This window comes from Chroicocephalus ridibundus, chromosome 3 (assembly GCF_963924245.1).
Source record: "Chroicocephalus ridibundus chromosome 3, bChrRid1.1, whole genome shotgun sequence".
Taxonomy (NCBI): Eukaryota; Metazoa; Chordata; class Aves; order Charadriiformes; family Laridae; genus Chroicocephalus; species Chroicocephalus ridibundus.
Window position 1 is genome coordinate 28,433,204 of NC_086286.1, and position 17,639 is coordinate 28,450,842.

General features: G+C 40.3%; 1 long non-coding RNA gene across 1 annotated transcript in view; it reads left to right on the plus strand.

The window, feature by feature from the left end:
- LOC134512804 (uncharacterized) overlaps positions 1-15,761 on the plus strand; it is a 127,773-nt gene extending 112,012 nt beyond the window's left edge. The window contains exons 12-14 of the long non-coding RNA XR_010070246.1: positions 12,459-12,565; positions 14,511-14,666; positions 15,592-15,761. This is a non-coding gene — a long non-coding RNA (uncharacterized LOC134512804). The remainder of the gene's footprint in view (positions 1-12,458; positions 12,566-14,510; positions 14,667-15,591) is intronic.
- Positions 15,762-17,639: the final 1,878 nt, after the last annotated feature.

Consider the following 17,639-nt stretch of genomic DNA (forward strand, 5'->3'; position numbering starts at 1 on the left):
ATCAGCTCCATCTCAAAGCTCTCTGCAAAACATAAAAGCAGGTGCACACACACATCCCTTCCTCTCCCAGGCAGAGCGCCAGAGCGCACTAACAGTAAAGCTACTTTTCTGTAAACGAAGCATAAAAATCAGGCGAGTGTCAGAAACTAAATTTGATACCAAAGTACTAGAGAAGATTTTCAGAAAGATACATCCATCATGATGGATGGCTGAGTCAGCACTCCTTGATTTATTTCAGGTGGTGTATTCTACAAATGCAAATGCTTTCCAAGTACCAGCTCTGCTCTGGCAGCTTCATAGTCTGTCTTTGCTGGACAGAAAAGCTGATGGCCTCAGTCTATACTGCTGTGTGTCAGTGTGGTAAAGCACGAGCTGTTGTACAATTTGGTTGGTTTTGAGGGGATATTTGGTGTTTGGGGATTGGTTGGGTGTTTTGTTTGTTTGTTTGTTTTTGCCTGGCACCACATTAGTTTGTTTAGCTTCAAAATGTAAGTGTGGAAGAAAAGGAACTGACCTTATGGAAGAGCCACGAACCTGATGAGAGGTACTCTGTAGTCTGAAGGGGCAGGGCCTCGTCATCCCATTACTACATTGACCAAAAGAAAACTGTCTGAAGGCAAGAAAAGCGGATAGAGAAAGTTTTATCGTGACATGCCTGAGGAGTTGGAAGCCCAAACAGATTTTACTCTGTCCTACTCTAAAGTTAACGTCAGTGTGGCTGACTCTTGGGGACTAAATGCCATACAGGTCTCTTTTTCTTTTTTTTTTTTCAGGTTTTAGTGTATATGCTTTTATTCTTGATCTTCCAAAAAATGCTTGCTGTTACTGAACTCAATGATGCCTCTGTGCCTGTTTTTGCTTGTGGCAAAGGCTTTTTAATGTGTTGTATTTGCTCAGTTAGCATCCAGTTCAGTGGGCTCTGAAGTATGAGGCTGCTGTGGTATGTTACGCTCTCAGGAGCAAGTCTGTTTTTTCATTAAGTCCTTGGCTTTTAATATATTTGGGGCAACAGTTATTTTGGGCACTTACCTATGATAACTAGGTGAGAGCTTATGCTCATCCTCCCCTTCCCACGTTGTCAGTGAACAGAGAGAGCGAGCATGAGAGCACGCTTGGGGCAGTGATTCAGATACCACATGGGCTGAGGCATCGCGTCTGGGGATGCATCTCCTCTCCACAGACAGCTTGTACAGCAACTGTGCAGCAAAGCTTGGGCTAGAGTCCCTTTTAATGCTCTTTTGTGAAAAACACGTGAATGTAAGGCTCTCCAGCCTCCTCTTGGTGGCCATGGGAGGGTTGGTAGTTTATGCTAGGTCACATCCGTACACCTCTGCCACTATATCTAATGAAGCCCTAACATTAAGAGTGCAGCTTTTGTGAGCACTCTACATAGGCAGCTCTCGTGAGCACTCTACATAGGCAGCTCTCTGCCATTTCCACCACAGATGGCACAGTCTAAAACCATGGCCTTGCTACCAGATGAGCGCATTGGAAATGCAGGTCTGTGAAGGATGCAGGCTTCTGCAGTGGTCCATGTGCACTCCATCAGAGGTTGTTGTGAACAGGCTGGTTGTGCAGCTCCACAATGAAATTTGCACCTACTATATCAAGTTCTTGTCACTCATCTTCTGGTGGACATGAGAGAGGAGCTTTATCTTTAGCAAGAAAAAAAAAAAATATTTTTTTTTTTTGCAATGTGGTATGTTGCCTTAAGGAGTATCCATATGCAGTTCAGGCTTGTTGAAAGTCATCTTCACTGCTAAAATATATTTGCCAAGCAGTACAAAATGCCCAGGAGAACTTCAGCTTGCCTGTGTTTCAATGGTTTGATGTTTTCACATTTCTCTGTGTTTTCATTTGTTTAAAAAAAAGTATTGTCTAAAGCAAAATATTCCTTCAGATGATGTTATAAATTTTAGTCTTGCGTTGATTCTTCTTATTTCATTATTTCTGGCTCATTTAAACTCCAGGATCAAGTAAGACAATAATCAGTTTACTTTTGCAAGCAAAGGAAACAAAAAGAAATAGCTAGGAATGTTAGAAAAAATTCAAAGGAGTTGTCTCGGTCTCTGTAAGAACTACACACAGATTAACTGATGGGTTATAATGCCAGTATTTCAAAGTTAGCTTATATGACTTTTATTAGAAAAACCTTAGAAAACCATTAAAAATTTAAAAAAAAAAAAATCACAAAAAGATTAATGAAGTGGCTATTTGATTTAGCCTTTGTACAGGCTATTTACCTAAAGCGAAACCTCATATTCTGCTCTGCATACTCCAAATCCACTTCCTCAGTTTCTGAGCTTGTGCTGTCAACCATTTCCAAAGCTCTGTGGTAGCACCATTAATAATCCTTTTGATATTCTTTTCTCTAATAAACTCATCATGAACTCATTTGGTATTAGCATGGATGTCATAAGTATTTCTATGGTATTCCATCACTTAATAGAAACACCCAGTTGTGGATCTGACTAAAACTAAAGCAATAACATTGCTGTGGATGAAAACTTGAAGGAATCCCATCTCATGTTATGAATATGAGTGCTGCTGCATGCTCTGATGTGAAGTTTGACTGCATTGTGGCAAGTGGGACCATGAGGGAGATAAGAGACCGATTCCTGTCTACACCAAGCTTGGCGGGTGCTCCTGGTAGCATCCAGGGCCATAGTGGGGCTCCAGGCATTACACTCAGGGTGCAAACCCTCCCCCATACAAAGGCAAGGTCAGTGTAGCTGGTTCTGTGATTTATTTTTTTTACCCCAGCGAAAAGTACTGGGCAGTGGCGACCTGGGTACTGACACTGGACAGGCACTGATGGCTTTTGGTCGCTCAGGTCAGTGGTGGCAGAGGCATCTGCCCTCCGGCATGGCAGCTGCTGGCCATGGAGCTGAGCTGTTGCTGTTGGGTCTTTCGTTTGTCTTAAAGCTTCTTCTCTCAGAGCTGAGATGGTGTATGAGAATCGTGGCTCTGATGCCGCTAGTACTTGGGCTTTTGCCATGAGCAGGCCTGGAAGTAGAAAGAGGAGCAAGAAGGTCCTCCTCAGGTGGCTTTTCAACCAGGGTAAATTGTTGTTGCACTGTGGCAGTACAAGGATAATTCCACAAAGGAAGGGTTTGCCTGCTTTGGTTTTTAAGCAGGCCACCTCATTAATTTCAACTGGAATTCTGCTTAAATTTCATAGCACAGGGCAGTGCCAGGCATACAGCAGCCAGGCAAAGGAGGAGGATGAGCCACTCATGCTCTGCCCTTCCAGTCCCGTACTCTGAATTTACCTGCTCACAGCAGCATTTCTCCAGCTGTGGGGACAGGCAAGCTGATGGGCAAAGTAGGGCACCGCATGCAGTATCGTAGCATATTCGCTGCCTTTGGCAGGAGGAAAAAAGGCAGGCTCGGAAAACTTAATGAAGTCAACAGGACCAGGATTTCCCTATTTTAACTTTGAATTTGGTTTCGTACATGGGTCTGCTAGCTGTGATTACTGGTCCTTGCAGTGAAAATAAATCACTGCCATAGATGAGAAAAGGGAGATGAAACTATGGTGTTACTTTAGTCCAGCATCATCCGTAAAGGCAAATTAAAAACAAAAGTAGAATGACTCATTTAACGCGGCAAAACAAAACCCCTGCTCTTTAACATTGCTGAACAGACACGTCTCTCCATAGTCACATCAAAAACAAAGCCTATATTGAAATTGCTGAGGGGCAATTTAAACTTTGCTAGTGATTCATACAGTGCCTTTACATTGAAAGTCAGGGGTTTTTTATACATTTTGGTTTTGCTTTTTGGAGGATTAGTAATTTACGTTTAGACTGGGGAAGCAGAAGGCAGACTGGTTTATAAACTTCACATTACTGACCATTTTTTTCATACAGTGGGCTTTTATTTTGGCAGTAATTGCAAACGATCTTTGCACTGCAAAGGTATAAAATGTCAAATTGTCGACATCTAGTCAAAGCAAAGGAATATGTCAGCTTTTTAATGAGTCCAAATATTGGTCTGCGTGATTATTTTATTTATGTGATTGAGGTCAATTACATCCTTTTAGAACACAAACAATAGTAATCATTTAAATTTTTCTGTTAGCCTTTTAACTGTGGTTAAATGTTTTTTCCTAAACAGCTTCTTCTAATATCTTTAATTTGCAATATTTTTACTGGTGCCAATTGTTCTGCTAAAGTTTTGCAATGGATATAAACCACAGTGGTTTGTTCATTACACTAGATGCCTACAGATTTCTTTTTCTCTGTAGCTGTGCTGTATGACTTTTATGTGAAATTGATTCTATACAACTGTAACTAATAGGATTTTCCTGGAAACAATCAGAACATCTTGTACCAATGTTTACAATAAATATATAAGAAGAAATTGATAGCTATCTAACAGTTTCCAGGAAGATGTGAATTAATCCAAAGCCACCCTCCGAATGTTTTTCAAAGGGAAAGATTGGGTTTTATTTTATTTGTATTGAAACTTGTCATGTTATTTGAATTCCCTTGACATTTTTTCATACTTTAGAGACTTTTTTTTTTTTTTTACATTGTCCATCCTTCGAACATGCTGGTCTTACGTTGGTGCCTGGAAAATGTTAATTGAACAATTCTGAGTTTAACCCCTCCTTCAAGTACTTTGTAAAAATACAGCTGTTAATAACGTTTATTTGGCTTCAATTTAGATATGAAAAAAATCCATTTCAGGAGGTTACTGAAAAAAGGTTTTGACTTAATATGTGTTCCCCACATATTAAGAGCAATGGCATGTGCTGTAAAGAATAAAAACCACAACACACAGACATCAGTCCTCATGGGCTAATGGAAATCTAGACCTGATTAAAAACCCATTTCAGGACTTTTTTATTGCAGGGGTGGGTTTGATAGCTGTCAGTGTACAGGAAAATAGCACATCTGGAATCTTACTGTGTACTTGTGCTGGCTGGTATAACTCAACCTGTGTGTCAGATATTTTTTTTTAATAGCCAAGATTTATTTGGTTTCTATTAATTTTTTAAAAGTCTTTGGTAAGTATGCTTATTAAGTACTAAATTTTTACCCTCCACAAATTAAAAACTATATTTTAGTAGTGAGCAGCTTCCTTTTGAGAAAAGTAAGAAAGCCAGAAATATGCATTAGTAATGTGGAGAGTTAAGTTATTTGATTACAAACGTACCCCAGTGGGTTCTCAGGGATGACTATTTTGCAGTTTGTTTAATGAAAGTTGCATTTTTCTTGTGACTTTTCTATCTAGTTCTGGGAAGTCTAAAATGAGATATAAAACAAGTAGCAGACTGTGACTCACTATAATATCAAGAGTTTATTTTCCCATTAGGACAGTGTATATGCCTAGGAAATTGTAAATATAGTTTTAAAAACACTCAGACTTGCTTGTAAAATATGAAGCTTCCATAATGAGGAGGCTTTTTTCCTAAGATGTGTCTTGGAGAAAAATGAAGTCAGCTACAGATCGAGAACTCCAGTGTTGTTTTGGTTTCAGATCTAAACAAAAATTTAATGAAATATGTATATTTGTAATCATCCTTAAGTTAAAAGCAAGAACAGAGCAATAAAAGTTCTTAGACAGTCCCCCACATCCTTAGATTTATTGTCTAGTTAAATTTTTAATAGTGTAGTTTCAGAACTTTTCTATTTTAATTCCTCTAGAGATTTGTACAGCTGAAATATTTAATATATTTAATATATTTTCATAGATTCAAATCGTGGTCTAAAATCAACAATGACCTGGATGTTGCCTGTCTTGGATAGTCCTAAAAATCTCCAAAGATTGAACTATGCATATGAATTATTAATCTTTTGGCTGATTTACTCAATACTGTCATTTTAGTCCTCTCCTACTTGGCAAAACTACAATATTTTAAAGCTCTTTCAGGTTAGAGTTACCAGGTGAAACTGTAAGTCTTCAATGGGAAAAGAGCCAAAAGGGGATAAATTCTAATCGCATTCTATTATCTTCAAGATGGCAACGTTTTTGAAGCAAATTATATATTATTTATTCGATTTATATACAGTATAGATGGATACATATTTAAATGTCATTCCAGTGTTAAAATGACTAGTTATAAAAGCCATAACAAAGGACCTCTAGAACGTCACTACAAAGCGACCAGAAAAGTTCAGCCAACTCATTTGGCTGAGGTGGAGAGAAAAAGTACACCTTTCTGGGCTAGAGTCACCCACTGGAACAATCATTCAGCAAGCAGTCATAATCTTGACATAGCAGTGTGTCTGTCAACTTTATTTGGACCAAAATCAAATTAAATACCTGCACATGAGCTATTTGGGAATTTTGTGGGATACCATATTATTTGCCCCCAAATATACCAGTCTTTTCAATTTCTTACAGGCTTTAGAGCAGAGTGCAGTAGTGACTTCTCAGATAATTATTTATGTTTTACAAAATGTACCATGTGCATTTCCTTAGGAAGTAGTATGCCTGAGAAGTAAACTGTACTTGTCAAAATAAACGAGCAAAGCATATGTCATGAAACAAAAGCCTGGCCTTTGGGTTTCTTACTAAACAGGTATTTTCAGAAACAGGTTTTAGAATGCTGTGATTCATGGGTGGTCAGTGGGAGATATTCTGGGCATTATTTTTTTTTAAGAGGAATTGAACAATCCTGGCTCTCGCTGGACCCTAACCTGGGCTCTTGCCCTGGGTTCCTACCTTCTTTTGTTGATTAGTCTTAAGAGGTGTAAAGCTAGAAGCAGAAAATGTTGATAAGCAAAGTCTGCTTTTTCAGACAAGATCCGCCACATGTCCACGTTTTAGCCCTCTAATCAAACTGAACAAGGTATGAAGTTACTGACAGGATTATGGACCTGCAAGGACAGGAGTCTGCAGTTAGAAATTATTGGGAGGTACCATTTTTTTTTTTTCATCTCGTGTAGCATGGGACTTCTCTACTGGTTTCTGACAAATAACAATTTGTAGTAAAATTTTGCATTGTTTTGTTGCAGCGGGTCCACCCGGCGTCAGTGTTTCCATTTTTATTCTCAAAATAAGCTTTAACAGTAGGACGTGTGGTTGACAGGACTTTCTTGAGGCATGGATCCGTGTTAATGGGCCAACGATTGTGTTTTTGAGAGGTGCTGCCTGTCAAAGCACTGCTGGTCTAATGCTGCGTCTGTTGGACTGTTGTGCTTCTCTGGGCAAGGGCAGCCACTTCCAAACGAGCCGGTTTTGCTCCACAGACCACAGTGAGTAGCTGTCATCAACACAGCCCTGCTAGGCTTCTGTGGTGCAGGTCTGACAATACCTGGGCCCGATGAGTAGATGCTGGTGTGGAATGGGTGATCTGACCTTGGTAATCCAGTGGGAAATATGGAGTCACCCTGCTTTTGTGCAGCACCACGCTCCCAAATGTCGTGCACAGAGCCTCTGCTCTCAGCAGGAGGCTTTGGTAGAAACCTTATGCTGGGTGTGACCTGCACCACTGGTGTATGTCACTCAGTGGGCTGCTGGTCACTAATAGATCAGAACTGTGTTGTCCATGTTTGTGGTAGTTGTTATAATTCTGTGGTGAATGAGGTCAAGTCATTCCTTTTGGATGCTTGCAGAGCATCCCCATAGGACTGCAGCTCTTGTGTAGATTCCTGCATTTCAAGAGAGAGGACAGATCCTAATGATGACCTCTTAGACATTTCAGCCAGCCATTCTCACATCAGGCTTATAGACCTGAATTCAACCAAAGCTTATTTTTTTAGAAAGACATTTGGTTTTGCTATTAAGTCTTCAAGTGACAGGGAATATATTATGTCCTCAAGTAGACTATTTTAGTGCTAATTTACCTCCCTAGTAAAAATGCACATTATTTTTAGCCTGATTTTTGTCTGCTCTAACCATTGGACTTTCATATCCCTGTCTACAATTTTAAAGTAGACTTGATGATTTATAAGATGAGAAATATTTTTGGCATGGATGAGAGTATAAACTGTGATCAAGTCAAGCATTCAAATTACCTTGGATAAGTTCGAATCTCTACAGTCATTCAGGAAAAGACAGGTTTTCCAGCCACAGACCCATCCCTCTAACCGTTTTCTGAACTGTTCCCAGTTTCTAATATCCCTTTTAAGTAAAAGTCTGCAAGAGAGCTTAAGTTCAGAGGTGCAGCAGACCTTGTCCTGTGGTCTTTTAGTACCCATTATAATTTAGCCTGTGATCCTAAGATGCCCCAGAGTACAAAATTTTCCTTTCAAAAAACTGCGAGCTTTATAAACCTTACAGAGCTCTCTTTCAGGACGGTAATTCTCATCATTACAGCTGTCACACCATATTTACTGCTGTCACTGTTTTCTGTTAAAATGATGAAGCAAAGCAATGTCTGCAATTGTTAACGTCATCCTGGGTACAAAACATCTCATGTTTCATTGCAGACCCTAAAATAGAGAGAAGTAAACTGGGGAGGAAAGCTTTGGCAACCCTGAAAACCAAGAACAGAAATTTGCTGCCTAGTGACAGTAAAATGAGAGAGGACATAAGGATGACAAAAGGGAGTCTATGTGTGGGACACTTCAGGACACAGCTATGGAAAGCTCTTGTGTGGGGTGGGATTTTCCTGTGTCCCCACGTGGAAAGTCTGGGTGCAAAGGTCAGAACTGCAGGGCCTGCTTGGCAAAATACAATTGAAAGAATCATAGAATTGCCTAGGTTGGGAGACCTTTCAGATCATCTAGTCCAACCATCAACCTAACTCTGACAAAAACCATCACTAAACTATATGTCTAAGCACCACAACTACCTGTCTTTTAAATACCTCCAGTGATGGTGCCACTTCCCTGGGCGGCCTGTTCCAATGCTTAATAACCCTTTCAGTGTAAAATTTTTTCCCAATATCCAGTCTAAACCTCCCCTGGTGCAACTTGAGGCTGTTTCCTCTTGTCCTATTGCCTGTTACTTGGGAGAAGAGATCGACCCCCACCTCGCTACAGCCTCCTTTAAGGTAGTTGTAGAGAGTGATAAGGTCTCCCCTCAGCCTCCTTTTCTCCAGGCTAAATAATCCCAGCTCCCTCAGTCACTCATAAGACTTGTTTTCCAGACCCCTCACCACCTTCGTTGCCCTTCTCTGGACCTGCTCCAGCACCTCAATGTCTTTTTTGTGGTGAGGGCACCAAAACTGGACACGGTATTTGAGGTGGGGCCTCACCAGTGCTGAGTACAGGGGGACGATCGCTTCCCTAGTGCTACTCACCACACTGTTCCTGATACAGGCCAGGATGCTGTTGGCCGCCTTGGCTACCTGGGCACATGGCTGGCTCATATTCAGCCGGCAGTTCAACCCCTTCTTGGATGAACCAGGGTTTCTGCTCCCAAAAATGGTATAGGAAGTCCCACAACAGCCGTGTCTGTCATCCTAGTAGCTCTGACAGAACCTAGTAGACATAAGGCATTGGCTTGTTGGTGTCAGCTCTGATTATGTTTGAAAGATTATTTTTTTTTTTTTAGCATTCATACTAGCTCCTACTATTGTACATTTTTTTAAAATGTGTATTCTGTAGAAACTTCACATTTGTTCTTCATGGGGAAAGAGTTTGTTGCTACTAAGGTGAATCTTCTATTATATACCAAAAAAAATAAGAGATGCCCCATCTAAACTAAACCCAGTTTAGCTGTTATGCTGGTGGGAATGGCCTGTGCTTGTAAGCAAATGCAGAGACTTCTTGCCAGAAGGGGGTAATTATACAAATGCCTCTAATAAGCTGTAGAATTTGTTTCATTGAGTAGAGATTTGAAAGCTGAAACAAATGATAGACTTCCAGAAAATATCGGTTTGTGACATTCAAAGCTGGAAAATATTATCTCTAGTTTATAAACTGGGAAACGAAGTGCGGAGATGATTATGTGATTTGCCAAAGATTTCAGAGACAGTGTGGAAGAGAACTTAAGTGTGACAACGCTTCCAAGGAGAAAGGATACCTCTAATGTATATAGAGTTAGCTTAGCTCCTTATTGCCTAGCAGAGTCCTACACTTCTCCCCTTTGTGGCTGTGAAAAAACACCTAATCAAGATGGTAGCGTTTTTTGTGTATTCACTTTTCATAGGTGCAAATGAAAGCACCATATGGAAAACAAAATTTAGCTGATGGTGGATATTTTAATAGCTATATCAATATGAAGCATTCTTTTTCTTTACTCTGTTCATATTCAACAAGGACACAGATCTACTACTACTTCCCTCAACAGAAAGGGTCACTGAAATAGTTCAAATGATGGTGCTTTTCTAAGCAACCTAAGAGAATTAACTGCACTAAAATGCTTCCTGACTTGTGTTACCACAAAAATTGTAAAAACAGTTTTACAAGCTGTTGTGCTTTAGTGCAAAGCAAACACATTAAAAACATTTAATGAGCATTGCTTCTTGCATCTTCCTGTTAATTTATATAATTTAGTCCTATAAAAGAATCAAGAGCTGTTTGTTTGGAGCAGCTTAAGCTGTTTATTAATAGTTGTTGGTCATGCTGTAGTTGTAATGTGAGCCTAGATAGGAACTCACAGTTGTAACAGTTCTATGATACCAAGAGAAGTTAACTTTGCATTTGCTTAAATGTGTAGGACGCAGGTATGACGCAGTAGAATGCAGCTAGATTTTTTTCCTACCAGGAATTTGATATTCTGGTGCAGTGCATCCTCAGATTCTGAGCCTAAGGGACCTCACACCTCCACCATGCCTTTCAAAGTTGGTGTGGAAGCCCCCACGTGGGCTACGGAGGGGTGCCTGCGGTCCTGCAAAAGAGGCAGCACCACATGTTGGGAAGCACAGTGTCAACGCCAGAAGGTTCAAAGGCCCACTTAAGAAAACGACCCACAACTGTAAGGGGATGGCACAGACGACCTCGGAGATCATCTCCTTTTTTGTTTCCAGGGCTGGCTGGCTCAGGGCAGCGCTGGTTCCAATTAAAGCTCAAGCACAGCTGCAAAATTCCAATGGCACCCACATCTTAGGCTCAGCTTTACTGCCTGCCTTCCTGTATCACCGGGCTGATACGCAGTATATGCAACTGATTTGGCAGATATCTAGATTCAAGAATAACTTGGCATCATCTGTACATATTGTTGGCAATTTTTCAAACCTTTCCATTCGTGTGGATCTCAAAGCCGGTCTCGCTTCATTTGTAAATGCAGTTACTTGCCTAAGTCATGCGTGATGCCCTGTAATATAGTTATTTCTCCAGTAAGCTCAGACCTGTTGGACAACTTTGTGCTGGAACTAATTATGCTTCCTGACATCCACTGAGGAGTGACTCATAATTTGCATATGCTTGCCTTGTATCATAATTCCTGAACTGCCAATTGAACTCATTCTGTATAATCACATTGTATAGTAATGTGTTTTTTCATAAATCATGTAAATTGTACGTTTTATCATCTATAGTTTCTTTGTGTCAGAATCTTTGACTGTGTTGGTTTTTTATATCTCAGATATAAACGAAAGCTAAAGGCTCAATAAGTAAGGTTTTATGACTAATGCTGAAAGTTTTCTACTATGTCGGTTTAAAAATACACTAAAAGGAACAATGTTATTTTATGTTTTGAAATTTTGCTCTAGTGGAGGAGAAAAATTATGAAACAGGAGAGAAAGAAAATGGTTGGTGGTGAGAGAAATGTGAAGATGAGAGATGTGAAAGAGACTGAGGCAGCACTTTCTTTTCTCTCAGCCCCCTGCACAGGGCTCACACCCAGTTCTACACACTACAGGGAGTTACTTTTGGTATGTTAGTGGGGGAAAAAAAAACAACAAAGTGGTGCATAAATTTTAGGCTGGCTTTTAGGCTGGTGTGGTGCCAGTTTCACCACTGTTCTTCTCCCTTCTTTACTGTGCTCGGCATCACAGATGTCAGCTAGAATTTATTTTGATAATTCTGCTTTCTTCTGTTATGAATGACCAGGCTGGGCTCAGTTCCGACTGGAATATTAGGTAGCAGCTGGATATGTGAAACTAAGTTTAATCATGGCACAGTGCTTTCTGGTAGCTTAGATGTACTAGGAAAAGAATGTTGTCCCTCAAGTGAGGTTAAATAGGTCTGCAGGTGATACTGCTGGAGCAGTAACACACCCTCTAATTCACTGAGTGTAGCTTGTGATAGGAATGTGATGTGCCAGCTGGATAGGATCCTGCTAGGAATGACTATAAACCTTTTTATTAAACATGATTCTGCTTGTCTGTACTTCCCTCTCCCCTCCACTAGTTCTCTGAATTGCAATTTCTATCCTCTTTTTTATATGGCAGGAAAAATAGCCCAGATGAAAGCTTTCATTCTTTGCCTTATGAATCTCTTTCCTCAGACCCCCTAAAGGGAAATTGTTCCTGGAAAGTTTGGACAGTTCCTTTATTTTCCTTAATACTCGCAAACACTAAACCACTGCCTCGGAAGAGATATTTGTATTTGCCATTTGCTGCTCGGTGATTTTTTTCTTTTATGAGTTTTCCCTGTCTCTTTCCCGTCTTCCAGGGCACAGCTTGTGGAAATATGTCACATTTCTGTGGTGCAGCAGAGTGGGAGGCAGCAAATCTGGATCTTATTACCAGTTTGGCCATAGTCTTCCTGTGTGAACACTGGTAAGTTATTTATTTCTGCACTGATAATACAGCGATGTTAATCACTTACTTCATGGGGCAAGGGTGGCTGATTTGTAACACGCTTGAAGAGTTTAAGCAGTTCAGATGGGACTCCCAAAGCCAGGTCTCTGTCGTGTGTTTGGCTAGCATGGAGACTTCTGGGCAACCTGAAGCTCCTCTGTGGGACAGAGTAAGTGGCTACAGCTGGTAATGCTGATAGCCCCCAGATGCCCTGGGATTCATCTGCAAGGCAGCCCAGACCTGCTCTTCAACAGGTCCTCATGTGAGTCATCCCCACATCCCACCCTGTTGAGATTTTTGGTGCAAAACGTGTAGGATTAGCAGGGTTGGCTATTTTTGTTATGCGAAAATAAAAGGAAAGGAAAACAGGCTGAGGTCTGGTGAGAGGAATATCAGGGCCACAGCAAAAAGGGCTGGGAAAGAGGAGGTGGTCCCCGCCCTGCCAGATGCAGGTTTATTCCTTCATGTCCGTTTAAGCCATGCATTAAAAAGTGCCAGTGATGGACCAAGCTGGTACCAAAATATTAGGGTTGATTCATATTATAATGTACCTTTCAGCCATCTTCTTGTTCCTCAAGATAAACAAACTGCATGGGTTAAGGAGTGCATTCCTCCCCACGAGTGTCAAAAATCTCTGGCTCTCTCTGTTTGCTCAGTTCCCCTGATCCTATAAATTACACAAGCTGTGTTCGTCTTGGATTTACACCGCCTTATTTCCCCACTCATTGCATGGCTTGGCAATGGCAGAAGAGACATATTTTTCCTCTCCTTCCTTCTTTTTGTCTTTTTGTTGAGCATTTTATTTAACTGGGACTGTAAAATGAAAGCATTGTCAGTCTGGTACAACACTTCATGCTTTATTTGACAGTGGGCACCACTTATACCATAGTCTAAAGGTAGTTTAAAAGACATGCTAACCCACTCCTTCAAGTACAATTCAATAAGAAAATGGCCACACTTGGCACTGACAGGGGTTAAGAACAGAACTGGCAAAACTTCACATTCTTGCCCTAGAAACCTCTTGGTCCACCAAGAGAGTGAGCAACCTCCAGGCTCACAGACAACAGCTGAGCTTTGGGTTTGGATTCGCATGCCGTGCAAAGACGATGACACAGCCTAGGAAAAAGGAAGAAGAGGGAAAGCTCCCTCTTGATAATTAAGCTATTCCCCAGTCCTTTCTGGTTTAGATCCCCATCCAGCAAAGGCTCCTGGATGGACTTTATATACTTAAATAGTTCCACTGAGGCAGGTGTGATTTTGGGGTGCTGCCCAATTAATCTTATTTAAAATCACGTCTGAAGATTCAATTACTTCCAGGACTGTGTCTTTGCTGACAATCTATGGATCATTTAGAAAAAAAATGCATCTTCTCATAGCAATCAAGATACTAGGAGGAAGCCATAATACGGAAAATGGACCTGGTTTTCCCCAAATTGTCTAAAATTAAAGATTGAAAGTCCGATTTTTACAGTTTCCCACTGCTAAGCCTTCCTTCATGAGAAAAAAATTCGCAGACTACATTTGACCAACTTCTGAACAAACAAAATTGGAGCAACCTGTTTTGCTAAGCTATATTAATAAACGCTTGCTGAGAATCTTTAATTTCTTAAATTCTCCACGCTCCTTGCTGAATACGTGGAAAAGAAAAATTGTACAAGTGTTATTTTGGTTTAAATGCAGCCTTATCCATTTTGTGGCCTTAGTCATGAATTCTAATCTCTCACACTTGGAGGTGTTTCCCTTAATGCTAAACTACACTGAAGATTACAGTTTTTTTGAAGGTGCAGGGATATATGAACAAGTTCAAAGGCCTTAAAATTGTATTAGTTGGTAGGGTGTAGCTGGTTTACCAGAGTTACCAAAACAATACTTAACTTCTATACAAGCACAACATGCAATTAAATACATTCATCTTGATCTTCAGAGTGAAATTGAATCAGCTTCCAGAATTTAGCTACGCTTGATATCTGCACGTAACACGAGATGGTCTGAAAAAAGCTTCCCAGGGCTTTTTTGTCTTCTCTTCCTTGATATACCAGGACCTGCAAATCGAAGGGAGCAATATAATGTGAATACGGAGGTAAGTGATGCCAGTTTAATGGAAAAATCATGGCAATGAAGGTGTTTTCGTTCTGCTGAAAATCACCTTAACTCCTCATGCAAGACTTCTGCTTTTGTGACTAGCTTTGTAGGGTTTCATAGTTGGAAACATGATATTGTCTGTGGCCTTCATGGACGAGAGACCCAGTACGACATGCTCACATTCTATCGATTTTCCAGATCCAAGAATGCTAATATTTTTCACATGCAATCACACTGGTGTTTACATTATTTGGGGAGCTGAAGTCTGTTTTGATGCTTTATGAAGTCTGACATTGCTTGAATAAACAAATTCTTAATAATTGATTAAAAAGCATAGTTGTACCACTTAATCTGTCTGTGCGGAGAGAGGCATTTTTCCTCTGGGACAGGAATAACCCAGCATTTAGTTAATCAAGTTTTAAAAGCTGTGAATTTAAGCTCTTTGGGATATATACATTACCAATTGCAGGAAGTTGGGAAATAAAAGGAACTTTTCAAATAAAAAGATGTCAATTTAATAGCAAAGGAGCTGGAAACAGATGTTTCACGCAAAGCATAAGAGTTGTGTCATTCCTTTAGGTTTTCAAAGTCACTTCTTGTCAGATGCATTGGTTAAGAGAGAAAATTAATGAGCTGTGTTAAGTTTTATTACACAATCTTCTGATGTGGGAAAGCTTCCCTCCAGGAACAGCTCTGTGCATGGCTTAACTGATTTAGGCATGCCTGCTGCAGTATTCTCCAGAATGTGTTGGAGATCAAAGTAGGGGGAGTTGTTCAGGTTTTATGGCAAGGTAATTAAAAAAATATGGGGATTATTACATATAAATCATACTTGCATAAATTTGCTGGCAAAATAAAATCAAATAAACACGTTTAAAAAATGAGATCAGGAAAACATTCAGCCACATTTTTTACCATTACAGATGCAAAGCTATACCCTGAAGTCTACACAGTTGACCTCTTTCTTCCACTGCAGAGAATTTGGCCCGGTTCCATTTTAGCGGTGTTTTCATTTACATAAAAGAAAAAGAAAAAAGAAGAAGAAAAAAGGCATACTGAGCTCTCCTATCTTGTGACAATGTGAAGATGGGCCCTTTGCACCAGGTACAGGAGACGGAGAAGGGGTCCCAGGGAGGGCGGTGGCAAGACTTCCCTTGGTTTCTGAGGCGATTTCATCTGTAAATTTATTCTCCTAGAAGTAGACTCGTGTGCCTGCCTGAGCATTTATCTTTTCAATGCAAATGTTAACATTATACAAAACAAGACACAAGAGCAGACCTTGTTCCTGCTATTGTTCCGCTGCAGACTGTAAGCAAAGAGCAGGTTTGGACCAACAGCTTCTGGAAAAGGGGGTAAAAAAAAAAAAAATCCCTAAAAAAACTGCAAAGACTTTCTGTTCTCAGCTACATAGAACTTCTGAGGGGAGTGCATATGAGCTGAGGAAAGACCGTAGCTCATCCTTTCTGGCCACATATGGGAGAAATGGATGCATGTGCTATGCTCCAAACAAGGGCTCAGAAATCGCAGTCTAGAAAGAGGGAGAGATGATCCAGTTGTAAATGTTGGAGTCCTGATCGCAAAATGCGGAAAACGTTTCTCTCTGGGTGGGAGAGAAATGAAGAGTATTGTGAAACTTCTGTTTAATCAGAGGAGAGCTTCCACATTTCTGTCACATAAATATGCAGAAAGGATAAGCTTATAGCTTCAGCTGTCCTGAATGCAGCGATACCATATGATGACAGAACACACATGCACATGCCTGTCTAAACATATACACAGTTGTAGCCAAAACGTATAACACTGTCAGGACTGAGCTTTCTCACTCTAAGGATGTGCATATGCCCTCTTTGGTCTAATTGGGTTTATGACTACATGTGCATGTATATGCAAGAGATATAAAATACAAGTACAGTAGCTTTTGATGTGAAATAACATTTATTTTCTTGTACCAACTACAGGTCCCCGAGAGAGTACATGTAAAGTTCACACTGGAAGCTGCACAACTGAAGGACTAGCAACAGAATAAGCAAGCAAGCAGAACTTGGCTGTCATTTTAACAGTCTTCTCTGCTGCAGTCCTAACGTGCATGGAGGAGGGGCTATTGACTGGCAACTCCATGCAGATGAAACAGTACAATTGTGACAATTAAAACCTATGTGAAGTATCAGGTGAAAATTCCCCTGTGCTTTGGTCTTCTGGGTGATGAAATAATTTCCTGAAGGAACTGAAGAAATCCCCCTCTGATGTCAGATTTTTTAAGGGTACTTGACTGTGAAATATAGAATCACAGGATAGTTTGGGTTGGAAGGGACCTTTAAACGCCACCTAGTCCAACTCCCCTGCAATAAGCAGAGAACATCTTCAACTAGATTAGGTTGCTCAGAGCGCTGGCCAACCTGACCTTGAATGTTTCTGGGGATGGGGCATCTACCACCTCTCTGGGCAACCTGTTCCACCGTTATTGTCCATCTTAGACTTGTCTCAGTGTTCGATATGGCAGGTCTCTTCCACTTCTAACCTTTTTCAGAGAATCAATAGACGCTGTGTCTAATAATGATAATGAATATATATTAAAGATATATTATCTGAGTCTGGAAGTTGAAGGCTGGATCTGAAAGTATTGCAAAAGTTAGTTGTATTTGCATGCTTCCTGAATATGCACTGCTGTTAATCACATGTGCACAATCTTGAAGACAAGGACCAGAAAACTCATTGAGATTTTGAAACAACAATGATATAAAGCCCATAGCAAGATTTAATATAAAATCTGAACAGTAAAGAATTCTGTGATGTATCTGGTTCTTGTTTGATGTACTTCTACTGCCACAGTTAATATAGTGTTTGCAGTGCGCACATAAAGCAGATACGCCCAGATTCCTCTCTAAGAGTTAAATTATTTTATAGCCATGTATGCTGTCTTTCCTGTTATTTTTTCCCCACAATTTCTATAGGCTGTATTTAGTTTATGTAA